Here is a 21,224-nt window from a genome sequence, read left to right as displayed (position 1 = left end):
CTTCGCCTTGTCTGTCTAACCCTTCCTACTGTTTCCTTCAATGTCTCACCCTGCCTGCCTCACACTTCTAACCTATCCTTCAGTTAATCACCCTGCCTAACATATCCTTCACTGCCTCACCCTGCTTAACATACCCTTCAGTGCCTCACCCTGCCTAACCTTCCCTTCACTGCCTCACCCTACTTTCCTCACCCTGCTAGGTATCCAGAGTGCCTTACTGTGCCTGCCTCATCCTACCTAAAGTTCCCTCCTGTGTCACATCTTGCCTGTTATCTTATCCTGTCTGCCCTAATCTAGCTACATTATCCGACGTGCCTCACCCCGCCTTCTTTACCCTACAATACCCCAACCCTGCCTATCGTTTCCTGCTTGCTTACCCTGCCTTTCCCTTCAATTTCTCACCGTACCTGCCTTACCCTTCAATTTTTTTACCCTTTCACATCTCACATCGTCTGCCTTACCCTTTAGTGTTTCACCCTGCCTGTCTAACCCTGCCTGCCTCACCTTTCTAGCCTCACCCTCCCTGCCTTACCCTCCTTGCTTCTCCCTGCTACCTCAACCTGCCTGCCACACTCAACCTGTACTCTATATTCCTCACCCTGTCTGTCTCACCTTGCCTTCATTACCCTATCACTTTTATTAACTGGTTTTCTTTCTCGCTTCTCTGAATTCTATGGTTTTTAAAATATTACCGTAACACTATCAGCAGGGCGACGCCTTTCTTGGTTTATTTTTGCTACTTCACACGGGTTTAATCAACATAAGAAAGCCCTCTAAAGTGAAGGAATAAGTGGTGGCTACTGCTAACCAATCCACTTCGAAAAGTCTCCTAAACTCTGTAATATTAAGTGGCAAAAACGTACAAGCACCTAGCCACTCTTTCTCGAACAGCCTTTCCATTGTTCTATAATATAATAAGTAGCAACACATTTCTAACACCTCCACTTCAAGCAGATTCTCCTTAGCTCTATGATAGTGATATAAACCCAATTTCTTCTATGCTCTACAATGACAAGTGGTAAAAACCTATCTAAACACTTCTTTCCGAACAGTATCTACAAAGCTTTATACAATAACAAGCGGGCAAAACATATCTAACAGTTTCTCCTATGCTTTATAATGATACATGGCCAAAACATATCTAATCACTCCTTTTCAGTCTCTCCTAAGCTCTTTAATACAATAAGTGGCATAAAAATACCTAACAGTTTCTTCAATGCTCTATAAGTGACAAAAGCATAACTAACCACTCTTTTCGAACAGTGCCTCCTCAGCTCTATAATACAGTAAGTGGCAAAAGCTTACTTAAAATTTCTCCTAAGCTCTATATTATAATAAGTGGCAAAAACATACTTACGGAAGGAAGGAAGGAAGGAAGGCAGGAAGGAGGGACAGAAATAAGATGGAGGGAAAGAAGGACGGACAGAAATGGCATGGAAGGAAAGAAGGACGGGATGGATGGGATGGAAAGAGAGAGAGAGGTAGGGCTATTACTCACGGTATGCCCAATCTGAGTTTTTATTAAAGATGTATATACATTTTTTACGAAATAAACGGTGATACCTTGGTTAAATATTTCCGTATTAAAGCTGTAAGCCCTGCATCCTCATCTCTTGTCAATCGCCCCTTGATGAATCATAAATCAACTTTGAATTCAGTCAGTCAAGGGGATATTTAGTGGAAAAATATCCGAGAACCAGTAAAGTATTTCGATAGGTTGAGACGACATGGACATTTAAATTATAAGTTTTCTCCCATCCACCCTGCTCTCTCTCCTCACATTGTTTGACTCGTCTCTCTCACTAAGGCAGTGTTTTCATCGGTTTGGGATGCTTCCTATCACATCTTTCTTTGCCATTCATTGTGCATATGGTGTAAATCTTAATATCCTCTTATATATATCCTTTCCACCCTCTGATGATCGGGACAACTTTAGTATTTTATGCACCACACACCAAGTGTCTAAGAGTTAAAAATGTTACTCTTTATCCTCTTATGGTTGGGACAAATCTAATATTCTTTTCCAGCTAAATAAAGGCTATTTTATTTAACAGTCAGCAGTGCATGTGTGTTAATATTACCTTTTACATTGTTTACATCTTTATTATGATTGTATATTCTGTTAAAAACATTCAGGAATATCTTAATATCCTATATCCAAAGCAAACAAACCTTCCAGTAAGAATACAGCTCTTTCTTTGCCCCCACTTATTTTTTTTTTTTCTACAAGCTTTATCTTCTTGCCCAAGTCTGCTTCCTCACTGACCTCTGAAGTTCTAGTATGTTACATGGTACATCTTACAGTCTGCCTCACTCCCAGCGTTGCCTGCCTCACCCGCCTGTTTCTACGTGTGCCTTATCCTATCCGCCTTAATCTGCAAACCTGCCAAAGCTCGTCTGTCTCACCCTGGACAAGGCTATCTACCCACCTCGCCACTCCCCTTCCCTCTCCTCACCTTCACCAATATGCTTCCTCGCCTGGCTGCCACATCCACCCTCCTTTCATTACAACCTAATTAACTCTGTACAAATTACCACTCACCAAGTGTCATCCTACTTGTAACCCCATCAATCCAATGACGTCATCTTTAGTTTAGTCTTATTACCTCCAAATGATGTTATTCGTTTATGGAGAGACTTCGTGTAGTAAAGAAGGTAAGATGAAGGCTAGAACTTACTCTTAAAGCTTGAACAGTCTCAGTAAGTTGAGTAAAATCGCCTGAAAAAATGAAAATAGGGTAAAAATACGACACCGGACTGAATGGGTTGAACAGTATTAAAAGTCTCTCTTTGGTTCACTTTGCTTTCCAATCAAAATGTCTTTTGTGTGATATTTCATGCAAATGAATCTCTCACTATTTCAGTCCATACTCATCAACGATCCTTCCTTTCACAATCTACCAATCTTCTTCAAAATCACGACTCAGTATTTACCACTCTAGTGATATCATCCCACTTCTTTCTTATTCACGAGCTAAATTTATCCTCTCTCATCCTAGTTGCCTTCATTTCAGCCTCTTCATATCACTTCACCTCTCGCATTCACGGTTGTATTATTAAAACTAAATGAGCGAAGGTGTGAGCATGCACGTTATTTTTTTTTATTATAATTATTAGCCTGCAGAATTTCAGGGTGTAGGCAGCAAACGATACAGAAAGGCTTGGCATATTACCACCATTCGCTTCGGAAATTATCATCAAAATATTTATTCTCTTCACCTTTTCGCTCTCTGTTTTAGCATTACAGTCCTCAGGTATTTCCCTTTCCCTGCACCCTCAGTTATCCGTCAGTCGCCTCTCCTTGCACCTCCTATCTTCACCTTCATCTCTCCTTCCGCTCACTCCCTCTCTCATCACTCCGCTTTTACACCACGTCTTTTCACTGCACACTTTTTGTCTCCTTCCCCAAGTCCTTTCTTGCTCCCCTTCCTCTTCTGCAGCGTGTCCTTCCCTTCCATGCATCTTAGTCCTTCGTTCACAGCCTCTCATTATTCTTGTCTTCCTCTCGTCCCACCCTCTCCTACATTACTCTGCTATCTTCACTTCCCAAGCCTCTCCTACAGTCTCTGCTCTCACACCCTCACTTCTACATATCCTTACCTCCACACATCCTTACTTTCTTAAGCGAGCTGCTATATTCACACTCCTTGACACATTCTTTTTCACATAATCATAATTACACACACACACACACACACACACACACACACACACACACACACACACACACACACACACACACACACACGAGCTCTATCCTTTACATTTTTCGCACCTATACACCCCACTCCCATTAACAACCACGAGCTCACACCAACACACTCTCTCACAAACACACCCTCACATCAACACATTCTCGTTCCAACACACCTCACGAACACACCCTCATACTAACACACCGCAATAACACACTCTCACACCAATACACCCTCACACCAAAACACACCAACACACCCTCACACCAAAACACTCACACACCAACACACCCTCACACAAACACACCTTCACATCAACGCACCCTTACACACCCTCACACCAATACACTCTCATTCCAACACACAAACACGAACATACCCTCACACTAACACACCACAATAACACACTCTCACATCATCACACCCTCACACCAACACACCCTCACACCTACACACCCTCACACCTACACACCCTCACACCTACACACCCTCACACCAACATACCTCACGCACACCCTCACACCCTCACACCAACACACCCTCACACCAACACACCCTCACACCTACACACCCTCACACCTACACACCCTCACACCTACACACCCTCACATCTACACACCCTCACACCTACACACCCTCACACCCTCACACCAACATACCTCACGCACACCCTCACACCAACACACCTCACGAACCCAGCCTCACACCACCGCACCATAATAACACATCCTCAAACCTACACACCCTCACACAAACACACCTTCTCACCAATAACCCCCACATCCACACAACCCCACAGCCTCATACCAACACACCCTCACAGCAACACACCCTCACACCAACACACCCTCACACCAATACACCCTCACACCAACACACTCTCACACCAACACACTCTCACACCAACACACTCTCACACCAACACACCCACACACCCCAACTCTGTCCTTTTCATCTTCTGGCTTATATCACCCGACACTTCCTTCCTTACTGTCTTCTCGTAAACTTCCCACTTCTCCTCCATCCTGTTTCATCTTTGTCCTTTCTTCCTCCTCCTCCCCCAATTTCTCTGTCTGTCTATGTGTCTGTTTCTGTTTCTATCTGTCTGTCTGTCTGTCTGTCTGTCTCTCTCTCTCTCTCTCTCACACACACACACACACACACACACACACACACACACACACACACACACACACACACACACACACACACACACACACACACACACACACACACACACACTCACTCACTCACTCACTCACTCACTCACTCACTCACTCACACTCTCTCTCTCTCTCTCTCTCTCTCTCTCTCTCTCTCTCTCTCTCTCTCTCTCTCAATTCCCTGTATTTTTCTCCCGTTTATCTCCTCATCTTCGCTCACGATAACTCTTAGCGAAATAGTCCTTATGTTTCCCCTCTTTCACTGCAGCTCCCTCCCGCTCTCAGTCCATCCTTGTCTAATCAGCTCTCGTCTCCGTCTCACCCCTTCTCCAAGCCATTCCTCCTTCCTCTCATTCTCTTAGTGACTTCTTCCTCTTCCACTTAAGGCCATCTCTTATCTCTTGCATCTCCATGTCTCTCTAGTGCCGTTCCCTTCCTCTCTTCTTTTCGCAAGCCTCATCTCCTGTTTCGTAGCTTCATTTCTGACTTCTTGCTTTACTGTCCTCTGTCTTTGGTTCATGCAACAGATACCATAGTTATAGACTTCGCAACTGCCTGGAAAAGAGTAATAAAATGATTGTAGACTATTTTATTTGTGTATTATGTACTTCTCCCATATTATTTTTCCTGCATATCACACTACACCCACCCACCCACCCACCCACCCACACACACACACACACACACACACACACACACACACACACACACACACACTCTTTCTACACTTCTCACTTTACACCCACCTTCCCATTTTCCACACCTCTTCCTCCCACACCTCTCACCCAATCCTCTCCCCTCCTCGCCCTCAGGGATATGTAGCAAAGCGAATGGTAACGTAAGACCCAATTTGGCCCTGGCCTGAGGAACCCTGGCTGCTCTCTACGTAGCTTGGTGTCATCGGTCAAGATAAACTGTGTCCTGATATTAAACAGGGCGGGACGGGGAGTTTGCCTAGGGTGATGCACGTCCTTAGTGTTGGGTGTATGTTACATTCCTCTTACCTCCCCTCACTCGCACACGAACACACACACACACACACACACACACACACACACACACACACACACACACACAATCTCTCTCTCTCTCTCTCTCTCTCTGTCGACCTGAGAGAGAGAGAGAGAGAGAGAGAGAGAGAGAGAGAGAGAGAGAGAGAGAGAGAGAGAGAGAGAGAGAGAGAGCACGTAAGCAGGCGTTCAATACAAACGAATATCTAAAAAGCAGTATAACATGGCTTTAGGCTTGACATCTTATAGGACGACACTGACTGACTCCGTTTTGGCGAAACTGATTCCTTTTTCGCGATCTGAAGAATGTCACACCAATATCTATCTATCCTATCTATCTATCAATCTGTGTGTGTGTGTGTGTGTGTGTGTGTGTGTGTGTGTGTGTTCACCGGGTAGGTCATTATCACTTGATTGTCGTGATCGTCAGCTTTTTACCCTCCCGGAAGGGAGCTGAGAGCTCATATAGTCCGATCTAAGGGCAAGGCTGTGACCTTCACACACACACACACACACACACACACACACACACACACACACACACCCATCCCCTTGCTCAAGGGGGACAGTAACCACCCACTTCATCAGTGAAACTTTTCGCAACCTGAGCGAGGCGCGAACTCCCGTCCACCAGTTGGCAAGCGAGAACGTTACCACTGCACCAGCGAGCGGTGTGTGTGTGTGTGTGTGTGTGTGTGTGTGTGTGTGTGTGTGTGTTTGCTTCCTTTTTGCCGCACCCACAAGGGAAGCGATGTCCAGTGTATGTCCCACACTGAGTCACTCACTCACTCACTCACTGGCCGACTCCACTTTAGTCAGAATCAAAAGTCCTGTCGCATCTCCTGCTTGCCTCTCCACGGGCTTTGCAAATCATTGTGGTCAGCCCGCAGAAATCCACCCTTATGACACTGATCTCAGGCCAAATGAAGTCATCAGTTTCGGTTGCTGACTCATCACACTGGTTTCCGGAGTGCATAATGGGAAAAGCAAGAAAGACAAGAGGATTTTTTATGCAGACTCTACCTCTTTGTATGATAATATCTTGCAAGTATCAACCGTAGATGAAGAATAGATGTAGAGGTTAAGTTTAGAATGAATGAAGTAGGAAAGGTGCTTGGATGAATGAAAAAAGTGTTTAGAGGTCGCTCACTTTGATTGGATGTAAACAGAAGGCTGCATGAGGGTGTAGTGGTACCGACTGCGTTATATGAGGCTGAATGAGGGAATGTGGGTGTAGCAGAGAGGATGAGTTTGAATGTAATGGAGATAAGGTTTCTGAGGAGTATCTGTGGAGTGACACGTACGGATCTAGTGAGAAATGATGAAGTGCGAAGGAGAACTGGAGTTATGCGGAAGATGGCTGATCGAGTTGAGCAGAGAGTGTTGCGATGGTTTGGGCATATGGAGAGAATGGATAATGAACGATTGGTGAAAAAGATAACTGGATCGCATGTGAGAGGTATAAGGCTGAGAGGACGACCATGAATAGGATGGATGGACAGTGTGAAGAAAGCGTTAGATGCGAGAGGGATGTCTGTAGAGCATGGAAGGGTGGCTGTGCATGGTCGGGATAACTGGAGAGAAATTGTGAATCAATAAAAGGCGATGCGGCCCTGAGGGGATATTCTCCAGCGTTTGGTCTGGTCAGCTGATCAGGTCAGGTGCGGGTAAGGGGATGGGTCCATTATGATCTGGCAGGGGTAAACCAGCTCTGCTGTCAGACCCTGCTACGGATGTCGCTGATTGCACTGTGCAATTGATCCTCCTGTGATGTGATGCGGTGAGGATGTCCCTTCTTCCCTTGGTGCTAACATACGAGTAAATGTGTGTGTGTGGACAAGTGGTCATCCTGTCTCGACTACCCCCCTTTTGGGGGGAGGGGGAAGCCGCCTGGGTAGATTAATCGAAGGTTCTATATGCGTCACACTTGTAAGAAGGATGATGAAGAACGAGGTTTACTGATGGTGCCTGGTGTCCGTCTAGGGCATTTGTGAAGTGTGACTAGGGTGTGCCTGAGAAATGTGTCCAAAGACAAAGGAAATCTCAGAATGTGTTGAGGTGGTGGAAAGGGTTGGGGTGGGTGAGGCTATCAAATGAGTCCTTTCGCTTGTTAAATACAAGCAAAACAAGATCAATTATTAAACCCATAAAAATAATAACCTATAGAAAAAAAGTTAACCATCAAAATTACGGTCTATTTATTTAGAGACTACAGGCAAAAACGCTAAGTAATCCAGACTGGAGTCTCAAACAACGGTTTAAGCAACGAGGTCAGCTTTATCAGAGGATGAGGCTGTAACAGAACCATCAAAGTGTAAAAGACAAAGGAAGGAAAAAGTTACATTTTTGTAGAGTTTTTCTGGCGGGGTGCCAGGATGGGTCGGAACACTTTGTAACTTTACAACGGAAATATCAATGCACTTTTCTACGTACCCAGATGAAGTTGCTTTTGATAAGATGGAGAGATTTAACAGTACTGCAGACAGAAACATTACATGCGTGTATATCGAGGGTAACATGGCGACAGCAGAGCGCCTTTTGACAATCACTTCAATGCTGTGGATAGCGTTCGAGAGAACTTGGATTTTGCTAAGATTTTTTTTTCCTTTAAACAGTCAGAGGATAAGAAAAGTAGGGTTTTCTTCAAGTACACTCGTATTACTCTTGGCTGTGGGGTAAAAAATAGCCATTCCATGGAAAGTAGGAGGTGGAAGTAAGTGGGGGTCCCAAACCCGAAATGAGTAGTGCCTCATACACCTCTTCTTACGAGTACTTAGGTCCAGAGGCTTTACCGAAAGGGATTGTCTGGTCCCAGAGACTAGATTATGGTTGGGGAAACTCGGCATATATATAAAGGACCGACTGAGTGTGGTGGTTTAATTATTTACGAGACAAAGGCCAGGTTGTTGGATCTCTCTCAGTGACAGCTACGAATGTGTGTAGCACTATTCTAAATGCTCACAGACTATAATGACAGAAAAGATGGTAAGTTTGTTTACCTGGTGGATCTATGTATGGAAAGAAGTGCGAAAGGCGGTGGTGGACAACATCTTACATTGAAATTTCTGGAAAAGAAAATGGAAAAATATACTCAAATTCGGAACAGTCAGTGAATATTGGCTATCACTAAAATCAAGAAAGATCAACTAGCACAAAATTAATGTACTCAATTAATGACTGGAAAGAAAGTCATACCTACAGTATACAGAATTCAGGAGACTCAATTTCAGGTAGACTGGGGCACGTCGTCACTGCTCACATACACACATGAGCCACTTCCTGCTTTGAACGAGCATAGTAAAAGCAGAAAGGCAGGAGGGGACAGAAAAATGGGATGCTATCAGTATTCTCGGACACCTAGCTCTCGGTGAGAAAGAGAGAGTGAGGCTAAGAGGAGTAGTGCTGTTACACAGGAAGGAGATTAGAGAAAATGTTACTGGCATTAACAGGGTGTGAGACAGGCAAAGTCCAACGTATCGTGCCTTGTCGTGTTCAGGAAATGGAAGGTAGCTCTCCCGAAACTCACAGGCATGATTGTTAAAACCATCTGAGCGATCTATACAGACTGTGTAATGTGTACCACGTATGTAGCCACGGTGTAGAAAGTCAGAGGATAAAGTTTGTAGTAGTCTAGTGAATGGTTTTATGTGGAGCTAAAAAAAAAAAAAAAAAAAAAAAATCACGTACGAAAATGGTACTGAAAATGGATCTTTTGGCTGGAGAACTACTTCCGAGATTTGTATGGTGTGGAGTGTGTACCGTGTGTGTAGCCGTGGTGTAGAGAGTTAGAAGGTAAAATTAATGAATGCATACTGGATAATTTTCAGTACACCGAAAACAGGAAAAAAATCCATATAGATGTATGCCAACGAAGTTGAGTCCTAATGGCTCGAGAAAGAGGAGTTCCAACTTTTTCCACAACCAGCTTTACATCTCCCTAAGGAATGCTACTTTATTTAACTGAAGTCGTTTTGGAGAAATATCAGACATACAATTATGTTATGTTATTATAATGATGTCAAAGGTGTCATTACCTCCTTCAACATTCCTAGTTTATTCTTGCAAATACCAGACGATATTATTCAGCTTACTTGAGCAACCTTTTAATGTAGCGGTTAATGAGATATCTTTTTTTTTTTTCTTTCTTTTTTTTTTTTTTTTACTTGTCCGACTCTGGGCAAAGGCCCAGGGCCTATTTCTTGGGGGCAGTGGCTTATCCCAAGGCCCAGTAGTCCTCCTACACCTCCACATGTCACCACTTCGGCGCTAACACCCACCGTCCATATTGAATACATGCCAGGGCTGTCTCATACAGGACTGGTGTACTGGTATTAGCGCGGGTACTTTTACGACATGTCGGCGGGTCATCTGGTAGATCAGGAAAGTCTGTTTTTTAGGAAATTCAAATCCTTAAACTGTTCCCTGCCCCAACCGGGATTCGATCCTGGGTCCATCAGGACTGCAAACCGCCTCTCCACCGATTCAGCCACCGATCTAACCCCTCCTGTTCGAAAAATCTCTCCACTGATGAATAAAATCAACTAAGGATAGCAGAAAAAAATTGAAAAAGGTTATAGCAGTGAAAGGGTTAAAAATACCATCAAACTTTTATACTAAGGTAAAAAGAAAAAAAGACCTCGAAGACTGAAGAGAATAAATATTTTTCATCATCGTTGACTATATATCTTTTCTTCTGTTTTCTCTGTCCTTCCATCTGACTATATAGAGGCTTTCTTGGTGCGGTATCTACTGTCAGTTTTATTCCACTAATATGAAAATTTTATAAATAAGCAAATGAAACATCTAGATTGAAATGGATGTCTTTATTTCATCACTGTTAATTTCTTTTCTTCTGTCTTGCCTTTCCTGCCATCTATTTACATGCGGGGCTCACCTTTCTCGGTGTCTTCTTCCTCAGTTATATTCAGTTCGTATTACATATAAGTAAATTATTCAATAGACGTCCTAGACTTTAATGGATGGGTGTTTCTCTCTTACCGTCTCTCCTCCCTGCCTATTATCTGGTTACATTAGGGTTTTCCCGGCGCAGCGCCTGCCTGTTCGGTTGTGTCCAGCATAAAATATGTAAATAAATAAATGAATCAGCAAATAAAAAAATAAAAATGCTTCTGCTAGGCCAGCATGGATAATTTTCTCCATTACTGTTAAGTATGTATCTCTTCTTGTCTTTCCTCCATGTCGTGCCATCTGGCTTCCCGGCGCAGCGTCTGTCTCGTCAAGAAGTGCAGAGCCACGCGCAAGACTCCAGTGTAACCTGGTTATCTGCACTCCACGGGGACCTATCTTCCCTGCTAGAGTCCCGGCCAAATGGGTCAGGGAACTGTCTTTAGGGAGGCCAACCTTGTCAGCCGGGCGGGAATCTGCGTCAGGCGGCATCCCGGGAGTTCTCCGGTAAAATCACATTCCTCTGAATCCCCCAAGTTGACGCTCGGAACCACACGCAGACGAGAGAATAAAACGGGGCCGGCTTTAAGAGCGATGAGGCTCGGTGTCTCCCGTGCTTTTGTTGCAATGATGTAGGCGGGTCTGATGCCGGGACATGTGTGTGTTATCTCTCCCTCCCTTTCCTGCTCATCATGCTAACTCCTGCTGATAAGGAATGCTCAGTGTTAAATCGTCTTTACTATCTTTTTACCGAATGCAGTTTGGCTCAATAGTTCCTTAATCGAATGACATAATTTCCTACTTCACTCTTCCTATCTGCAGACAACTATACTGAACTTGGGAAGGACCTGTAGTTGAGATCGAATTATTCGCATATCTAACCCCTCCAGTTCGGTAGGCGTATCTCTAATCTCAACAAAAACATCTCATCAGGGTACAACAAAATTAAACCTAAAAAGATGCCATGTAAATGAAGGGGTTAGTTGCTCATCCATCCTCACTTGAGTTACTAAGGACTGTATCTGTCAAATCCTCTTGTTCACTTTATTTAGGTTTATCCTCCTGTAACTGTAATAACCTGCTTTCCCTGATGCCAGAGAGGGATGCCTTCGTGTGGTGGTACCTATATAATTGGGTAATGAGGCTGCCCGGTTATACATATGTCCCTCAATAGCCTTCCTATCTGGAGAAGGGCAACTTAAATCTGCAGTCCACCAGGTACAGATTTCAGAGAGACATGGAGAAACAACGAAAACTACATTCCTTAATTTTTATATCTTCATCCCTTTCCACGGTATACCCCACCTCTCCTTTGCTTTTATTATTTATTTATCTCCTCTCACGGGATACCCCACCTTTCCTTTACTTTTCTTTCTGGCATCAAATCTTTAAGGATGTGCTACAAACACGCAACAAATTTGGTTCGACAAACACCGTATAAACACCCTCGATAAAGAGCTCGATTATTGAGCGCCCCATCACTGGCAAGTCCTGAGAAAAATAGTTACTGTTTGCTAAAGTGCTTCCAAAAAGTAATTGCCCCAGCCATGTTGCATCTTTATGGCGCCTCGTGAGATATTATACACGATATATTTCCCCTCTGGACTGGCAATATCAGGTTTTCTATAATGAAGTAGGGCGGTCGAGATATGAATCATGCAACTATTCTTCAGCTGGACTTAGGGAAGATATTTATTGGCCTCCCATCATACCCAGACCAATGTATCGACAGCTTAAAAGTTACTATATTCTGTAATTATAGATCAATTGAAAGCTGTAATGCAGTGTGAAAAATGAGGAACCTGTGGAGTCCCAGCTCTGTAAGGGGACAAAAAACATGAATTCAGTAGCTGCATTTTCCATCAACATGTTTTGACAGCAGAGGAATGTTCTTGTCTTATGGTTTTTATTCCTTGGTCGAGAACAAGGGCGCAGGAATGTTTTAGCATTTTTGGAAGAACGCAGGTGACTATGCGACTGTAAAGGAGAGCAAACAACACGATGAAATTAAGAGAGAAATAAAAGAAAACTGATCGAAGTGTGGGACTGTCGGGGGTAAACTAAAAAAAAAAAAAAAAAAAAAAAAAAGAGGAGGAACATAGATCAAATGTACAGGTCAGAGAGCTAGGTCAAAATTTAACGTAAAAAAGTCATCTTAAAAAGTCTTTATAAAAATTAGACCAAACTTGGTGGGAGAATCGATTTTAATCAAGAGTGAAAGGATTAGATTTTGAAATTAATCAGTTTAAGGTAAGGTCACAGGGCAAGGTCAAACTTCGATCAGTGTGTCCGTGTGTGAACAAATTAACCCAGGCAGTTTTATTCTGATCTGGACCAAACTTGGTGGAAGGGATGAAGATCTGCCTATTCATGAGAACAATTGGTGAAAGGTCAAAATGTCATGGCAAGGTCAAACTAAATAACTTTCATCCAACTGAAACGAAATTTTGTGGGAGAGTTGACGGTAAGACAAGTACTAAGGGGTTCGCCTTTATAGAATAATCTGCCATATACCAAGGTCACAGGGCAATGTTAAATATCAAAGTCAGAGGGCAAGATCAGTTTACAAAGAACAGATCCGATTCAGATTAATCTTGGTGGAAGTGTTAGGGGTGAGACAAAAATTAAGTTATTCGCTTTTGAGAGTAATCGGATGGGGGCAAAGGTCACAGGACAAAGTCTAATGTCCGGCCCTTACACCAATTTGTTGGCACAGCTATTACACTTTTCGAGTGCGCCTTCTTGTATTTTTGCAAGTTTCCGAAGCCTGAATTTAGCTGGAAGGAGACTTATCAAACAGGTAATATTAAATGGTGTTCTCATTCAATCGTTCTCTGGGAGATTTTCTAAGCTGAATATAAACAGCAAGACAGTAAAAAGAACAAAATAAATACGCCAAGAGACTGAAAGAAGCTCAAGAAGAGATGCTAGAAATCCTTCTACGCCAACGGGAATACAGAACTGAGTGCGTGGGCAGGAGGAAGAAATTCGGAGTGACGGTGATTTACTTGAAAGCTGGAGCGACGTAAATGGTGGGCTAGAAGCAAAGGATGAGGAGGACTGGGGATCGAAGGAAGGAGCAAGGTGAGGCCAAAGAAGAGCGACAGAGAGACGATTGTTTGGAAGAGTTTTAAGACAGGTAAATGGTGGTAAATGGAATACAGAAACACGCAGGGAAATATAACTGCTCAGAATGAATGGAAAAAGGAACTATGACCCGAGGGGATAAGGAAGAGGGTGAGATCAAAGCAGGGAGTGAAACGATTACTTAGAAGAGAAGAGAGAAAGGTAAATGTTAGTGTATGGAAGACAATAAGACGCAGACACACAAATAAAGAATAAAAAAAAGAGGGAGGGGAGGAATACAATTGTTTAGAAGTGAATGAAAGACGGAAAGATGATGAATACAGCTAAATACCAAGGATTAAAGAAAGAAGAGCGAATGCATAAAGAAAAAAGACAAAGATATTAGTAGGAAGTACGGGCCAGGTTAACAGTAGAAAACGAAAACGAAATAAATGACGTAGGAAAATCAAAAGTCTGGACTAAAAAAAAAAGAGGGAAGAATACATATGTTTTTGGCGGAAGTACAGATCCATAAATGAGAGGGAACAAGGCAAGGAGGTCTTGAGATGGAAGGATGAAAAGAAAGGCAAAGAATGTGTGAGGAGAGAAAAAGTATATGTGGAAGGAGAGAAAAGGGGAAAATTATTGTGAGTGACAGATAAAGAGTAGAGGAGAGGGAGGATGAGAAGAAAAGATAACAGGAAAGGGTAAGGGAATAAGATGAAAGGCTGATTAAATAAGGGAAAAGAGTGGGAGAAAAGAGTGAGTGAGAAAAGAACATTAGGTTATAAGAAACGAGAAAATAAAAACATGGACGAGGCAATAAAATTGAGAGGAGTTCGAGAGAAAAAAAGAAGGGTGGAAAAGAATTTCAACGAAAGAGGACAAGGAGGAGAGGGACGTAACAACGAAAAAAAGAGGAAGAGAAAGGAATGAAGAAGAGAAGATGAGACAGAGAGGACGGTGAGAAGACGCTGAGAAAGAAGAAATAAAAGGGAGGAGAGAGGTAATTACAGAAAGGGGATAGAGAAGGAAGGAAAGACAAGAGAGGAGGAATCTGACAGGCAAAGACAAAAAGTGGTGACAGAAAGAATGAAAGGAAAGGGAAGGGGAAGTATCTAGAAAAGTGGAATGAGAAGGAATGAAGTAAATAGGAGAGAACAGGAATGGGGGAAGGATGTGAGAGAGGGAATGAGAGACACGGATGAGAGCAAGAATGAGTGAAAGAGAAAAGAGAAGGAATGAGGAAAATGAAGGAGGGCAAATACGAGGAGAGAGAGAGAAAGAGAGAGAGAAAGAGAGAGAGAGAGAGAGAGAGAGAGAGAGAGAGAGAGACCCGACCGTCACGCCAAGCAGAAACTAGTAACTTTACTATGTGAAACAGAGCCGAAATTCTTTCTGCAAGGATACATTCATTCAATAAATTTTGTATCAACTAAAAACTCACTGATGAAGGTGTAGGAACTTCATGAAATCCAGAGTTTTCAGTGTGTGTGTGTGTGTGTGTGTGTGTGTGTGTGTGTGTGTGTGTGTGTGTGTGTGTGTGTGTGTGTGTGAGAGAGAGAGAGAGAGAGAGAGAGAGAGAGAGAGAGAGAGAGAGATATAATGTCTTTCGTTCCAGCATATTTTTCATCGTTCTGCTACCACCAAGAAGAAATAACATGTCAGAGGGAAACTGTGATACCATGGTGCTCGCTCGCTCGTCATGCGCTCACAAAGCTCACTTAACTGATATTAGGTTGGGCAGAGCAGCACACCCATAGCAGGAAGGTCCCATGTTAACCCTCTCGGGGCCAGGAGAACTCTACTTTTCTATGCCAACAAGAACAAGACGATTTTATTCAGCTGAGAGTTCATGTAGGAATCTATGTTAATACTGGTACCATTAACTCATTGACTACGATGTTTTAATTTATTCCTGCGATCTTCGGATGAGTTTCTTCAGCTTGGGAGAGACGTTTCGAACAGGAAGGGATAGAGAGAGCCTTCATTAAGTTCTTCATTACTAGAAATTCTATCCAGTCTGGCGGAGACTCATTGAACTGGAGAGATTAAATACAGCCTTCATTAACCCGTTAAGTACGAGTTCTACCAGTACTGAATAAAATCGTCTGGAAGAGGGTAGAATATACTTTAACCCCTAAAACGCGGCTGTGTACGCGCGATCCCCCCCCTGTGGCGGGGTTGTAGCGGGGTCTGAGTACCTGTGGAAAAATATTTGCCAAAAATCATAGATTAACCCTAGAGCATTAAAATTTTTAAGGCATATATTACTTACATTCAGCTATCTCCTGAGCCACATGTTGAGCCTTCGTTGACTACCCAAGGACTTGTGAAGACTTGCAAAGTTGGGTAACAAAGTCTTCACTCTCACACCTCCAGAAACCCGGTTTTCTTTCTACCACAGCCTCAGTCTGTCACAGTACACTTTATACAACAACGTACAGGTTGTTTGGAATCCGTATTTGTAAATAAGAACTGAAAATAAGGCTAAAATGGACAGAGCGCACGGCCGACATGCAGCGCGGTGGCGATCTTCCCGTCAATATTGTCACATTTGCCTTTTCTCGGCAAAAAACACGTATACTCCTTTTTTTTCCATCATAGGACTTCGCAAACGTTTGCCTGTCACTATTACGGTAATAAAAATCAATGTCACTGCCAGTATTGTGGACTGGGAATGAGGAAGACCACCGCGGCGCGAGTTTATTCCAGCCTTACGGCACGCACTTTATTCTCGCTCCTGTCGGCCACTCGCACTTCATTTCTATCGCTCACTTTCACTGTATCTTTTTTTTTTTTTTGCCTTATTCATCAGTGTCACTGTCCAGTGTTATAAAAATAATATTTTATACACAAAAAACTTTTACTTTCAGAACATAGAATAGGAAAATATGCTTTTATCTTTTTACACTGGAGTGACTGTCACTCGCAATACTTATATGATTACTATGTACAATTATTTACAACAAAAAACACTGTAACTGTCAGTGCTTTTACAAGTACATACACTAATTTACACTCATCAGGCTGTCACTGTCAGCACGTAAAAGAAAACTAAACAATATTATCACTGTCACTCTCAGTATTTTTCCCAATATTTTTACCCTTATTTTCAAAATCTACTTAGGCTGTGGTAGTCGAAAAAACACGGGTAAGCACAGAGGGAACTTTGCACTCTTTGCACTGCAAGGAGGTGCGCCTAAAAGTTCTTTCCTGCCTGGTAGTGTGGCTGCACACATGACACCTCCTCAGTGCTTTCCTCTTTGCAGTGGCTGGCAGTGGCTCCAGGCGGTGTCGCTGAAGGTAGGCCATACACTGTAGGCGGTCTGGAGGTGTGTGAGGGTGGCGTTTGGGACCTGTTGAAAGCACCTGGCCATAACGCTGAAGCAGCTGGTAGACACAAGTCTTGGAGAATCTTCTGAGAGAGTAGTTGGCTGGCTTCCTGTTCTTGATTTTATACAGGATGAAGGCGTTCAACGTGCACATGTCAATCAAGTGCAAGAACACCTTCCTGTACCAACGACGATTTTTCCTCAGACAGTCAATCTCTCCAATCATCATATCCGACTTGTCCACCAGCCGCATATTGACGTTATAGTCAATTACAGCATCAGGCTTCATCACAGGCTCGCCAGTCCTTCTGTCGACCTTCCCTGTTGCCAGCATTTCACCCTTGTGTACTGTGGTGAGCATGTTCACGACTCTCTTATCATGCCACCTGATCGCAAGCATCTTGTCAGATTTCTTCAGGTGCACGTCTCCTGCTTTGACTTTTTCAGCCTCTGGGAAGGCAGGGTAATGTGCCCTGTTACTTCTGACAGTGCCACAGGAGCCGACGCCGTGTTCAGAAAGGTACTTGGCGAGTTTTGAGCTGTATAATAATTGTCCGTATACAGGACATGATTCTCGCCAAAGTACTTTTCCAAAAGCACTTTCACCACAGAACCAGAGAATCCAAGGGGGTCAGTCTTATCCAAGTCGACATTGCTGGCGGTGTAGATGACGAAGTCAAGGATGAACCCCGTCTTGCAGTCGCACAGCACGAAAAACTTGATTCCAAAGCGGTGGCGTTTGCTTGGAATGTACTGGACGAACCGAAGACGGCCCTGAACAATACCAAAGACTCCGTCAATCACGACTTTCTTGAAAGGGCGCAAGAACCTCGTAAACTTATCTTTGATCATGTTCAGGATTCCCCTCACTTTCCATAATGGGTCAGTTTGGGAAGGCTCATCATTATTCGCGAAGTGAAGATAAGTCATCAGCTGCCTAAAACGATCGCGGCTCATGTATTTATTGAATATTGGTGTTGGGCACAGCTCGTCGGAACCCCAGTACTCTTCCAACTTATGCTTCCAGTTGTGCGGCATAAGCAACATCAAGGCAATAAATACAAAAGCTCGCGGATCGTCAAAGGCACCCATGATGCCATCCGGCGATGTGGATGGCGTCGCAGCCTCACCACCTTCTTCGCGAATTGGCGCACATTGCCCCTCGTACCTGTTGGTCTCGGTACAGATGTGCTCCATAACCTCGTCGTCAAGGAAGGCCAACAGGTAGTCAACACATTCACCATCGTCGTCCACAGGGAAGTCAGCCTGAAGTCCACACTCACTTTCGTCAAAGGGCAGATCTTCAGGCACAAAATCTGATCCCTCTGACCACACAAAAGCATCTAAAGTTCCCTGCCTAGGCTGGGAGGTGCTTGGGGCGGCGGGGGTGAGGCAGGTCGTGTGGGAGTGGGTGAGGCAGGCTGGGCAATAGTAGGTAAGGGAGAGGTTATCCCAGGCCGTGTTGGTGTTGTGGTGGTGGTGGTGGTGGTTGGAGGGAGATTATCGCTTGGGTCAAGGTCACCCGCGGTGGCGTGACTCCTGAGTTGCCTAGTGGGAGTTAGCCTAGGGGACTTAACTTTACTCACACGAACACTAGGCCTACGATAACCTCTCATACCTAACATTGCTCGTCTACTTCCTTTCTCGGTGGTGATGGAGACTCCGATGACTCAGGAGACAGGACAGCAGACGAGGAGGACGAGAGAAGAGGGCTGGGAGAACGTGGCGGGCTTGCGGTGGTGTGGCGTGGCGTAGTGGACAATGCCGGTGCACTGCTGTCTCCGCTCCTCTTCCTTTTCTCTCCCTTTCCATATTCGAGCCCCATTTTCACCGGGGCCTTCCTGTAGAGGTGCTAAGCACAGTCACAGTTTCCTCGGGCACAGAAATCATCACTTCCGGGGCTGAATCAGCACTCGATTGTGTCTCTGATTCAGCCAGGCTAGACAAAACACCCACGTCACTGCCGTAGTCCATAGAGGCTTTCAACAGTTCAAATGCTATGGCCGAGTCACTTAGCCCCTTGGTAGTCACTTGTAAAGTTTTGAAGGGCGTAGAGGTAACAAAACCCTTTTTTGGAGGGCTAGAAGGCACGGAACTAGAAGAGCTAGAGCCTGACATGGTGTCACCGTGGCAGATTTGCGTGGACTGACGCTAATCTGGGGCAAACCGCGCAAAAACATGACAGTGTGACAACTGGGGAAACAAGCGTTTCCCAATAGCAAAAAGTGCTTGCGAGATGACGGCGCAGATTGACACGTATCAGCCATCCGCGCGTTGCCATATCGCACGACGAGGGAGGGCCGCGCATCGGTGCGTCCGTGGGTAAAAAAAATGAGACTTGGCAACAACCGAGGTCAGTAGTACAAAGGTCAAGTGTGCTAAAAGTAGCTCACGGGTGGCGGGACTGAGAGACAATACCGGCTTGAGCCTGCTTGCCCGCGGTTATTCAAAATTAACTCAAATCGCAAACGCGACGACCCGCCATCTTGTCCTTTGAGCCGACCGTCGCAAAAGCGACGATCCGCGTTTTAGGGGTTAAGGCGACGTCACCAAACTGGAGGGATTAAGCCTTTCATTTGTCAGGACAGTTCTGGTATTCCATTCTATCAAGCGCTATATGATTTTATTCAGCTGAGAGTAAGTCATAGGCACCTCAGTGTCCGTACTTTTACCACTGATACTGTCGCTATTAAATCCTGCATAGTCGGAACAGCTCTGGAATTCTGGAGTATGTTTAAACCAGACAAGCTTATTTGGCTGTGAGTGAGGCATAGGAGTCTGGGAGATTTAATGAAGACGGAGGGGAAGCCGTCCTGCAATTTCCTCAGATATTACAAATTACTGGCGATGTCCTGATGCAGTGCACTTCTCCAGCAGGCGAAAGGTTCAGGATCACAGTGCATTACTTGAGCTGAAATATATCCTCTCTCATCCAAAAAAAAAAAAAAAAAAAAAAAAAAAAAAAAAAAAAAACACAAACAAAAAAGAAAATAATAAAACTTCATCCTCTGGCCACTGCAAGCTCTTATGAGTAGAATAAAATACGTCAGATTGGCATGTAGTAAGAAGCTTTATGTTTTCAGCTAAAAATAAAGCAACTCTATCCAATGACGTACTTTTACGTCATATTTTAAGCTGGCATGATATATGAAGCCTTGTGGAAATGCTGGGTGGGAGAGAGAGACAGGGTGGAGCCTGAATTTTTATTTCTCTAACTTTCTGAGGTACAAAGAGCCCATCTTCAGTTCTGTGTAGCACGAAACATTAAAGTAAAGAATTCATGCTCCAACCTGTCTCTCTCTTTCACACATCTCGTATTATCACAGTGGATTATCTACAAGCATTCCAGTGTTTTCAGCTGATTAAGCTACCATAATCTACCCCATGACATTTTTATGTAAATTTTTGCTCCCTACAAACAATTTTATTTACCAGGAGACTTTTAAATTGGAAAGGTTAGTTAAACGCTTCATTAACCCATCTATGTGTGATCTTTTCCCACGTACAAGACAGTCTAGCGGGGGAAAATGAAAGCCAGTGGAGTGGAGAGGTTTTGGGCATTGCAAAACCGTACGTTGTTAACGGAAATAAAATGCAAGGGAGGGCTTTCCGAGTCAGTGGGTTAGAGTAGTTTGCCATCATCATCATCATCATCATCATCATCATCATCATCATCAGTCCAGCATCTTTCATTCACCCCTTCAATACACATTACTCTACACTGACCCATATTCTGGTTAGTTGAGGAAGCTCAGTGACTCCTTTTCCTACGCGATTTAGGTTTGATTACTTCACCTTACTGTCCTCTTCTGTGTAATATAATTCCTTCCAGTATCTCTGGATAAATAAAGCACAAAAGGATACTAACCAACCATATCAGAAATAAATGGCTAAGGAAAAGATGTTAGGGAGCTTCGTTAACCGATGAGAATACAAGCCTTTATTCTGTCATCTCCCGACGATTTATTTCACCCTTGGACAAACTTCTCTCTTAGAAGGGGTTAGTGAGGGCTGTATCTAACTGTACACCCTCGAACTGGGAAAACGGCT

This window comes from Coenobita brevimanus, chromosome 97 (assembly GCF_032717465.1).
Source record: "Coenobita brevimanus isolate Jiangsu-jjx chromosome 97, ASM3271746v2, whole genome shotgun sequence".
NCBI classification, from domain to species: Eukaryota; Metazoa; Arthropoda; class Malacostraca; order Decapoda; family Coenobitidae; genus Coenobita; species Coenobita brevimanus.
Note: the sequence above shows the minus strand (reverse complement) of the source record.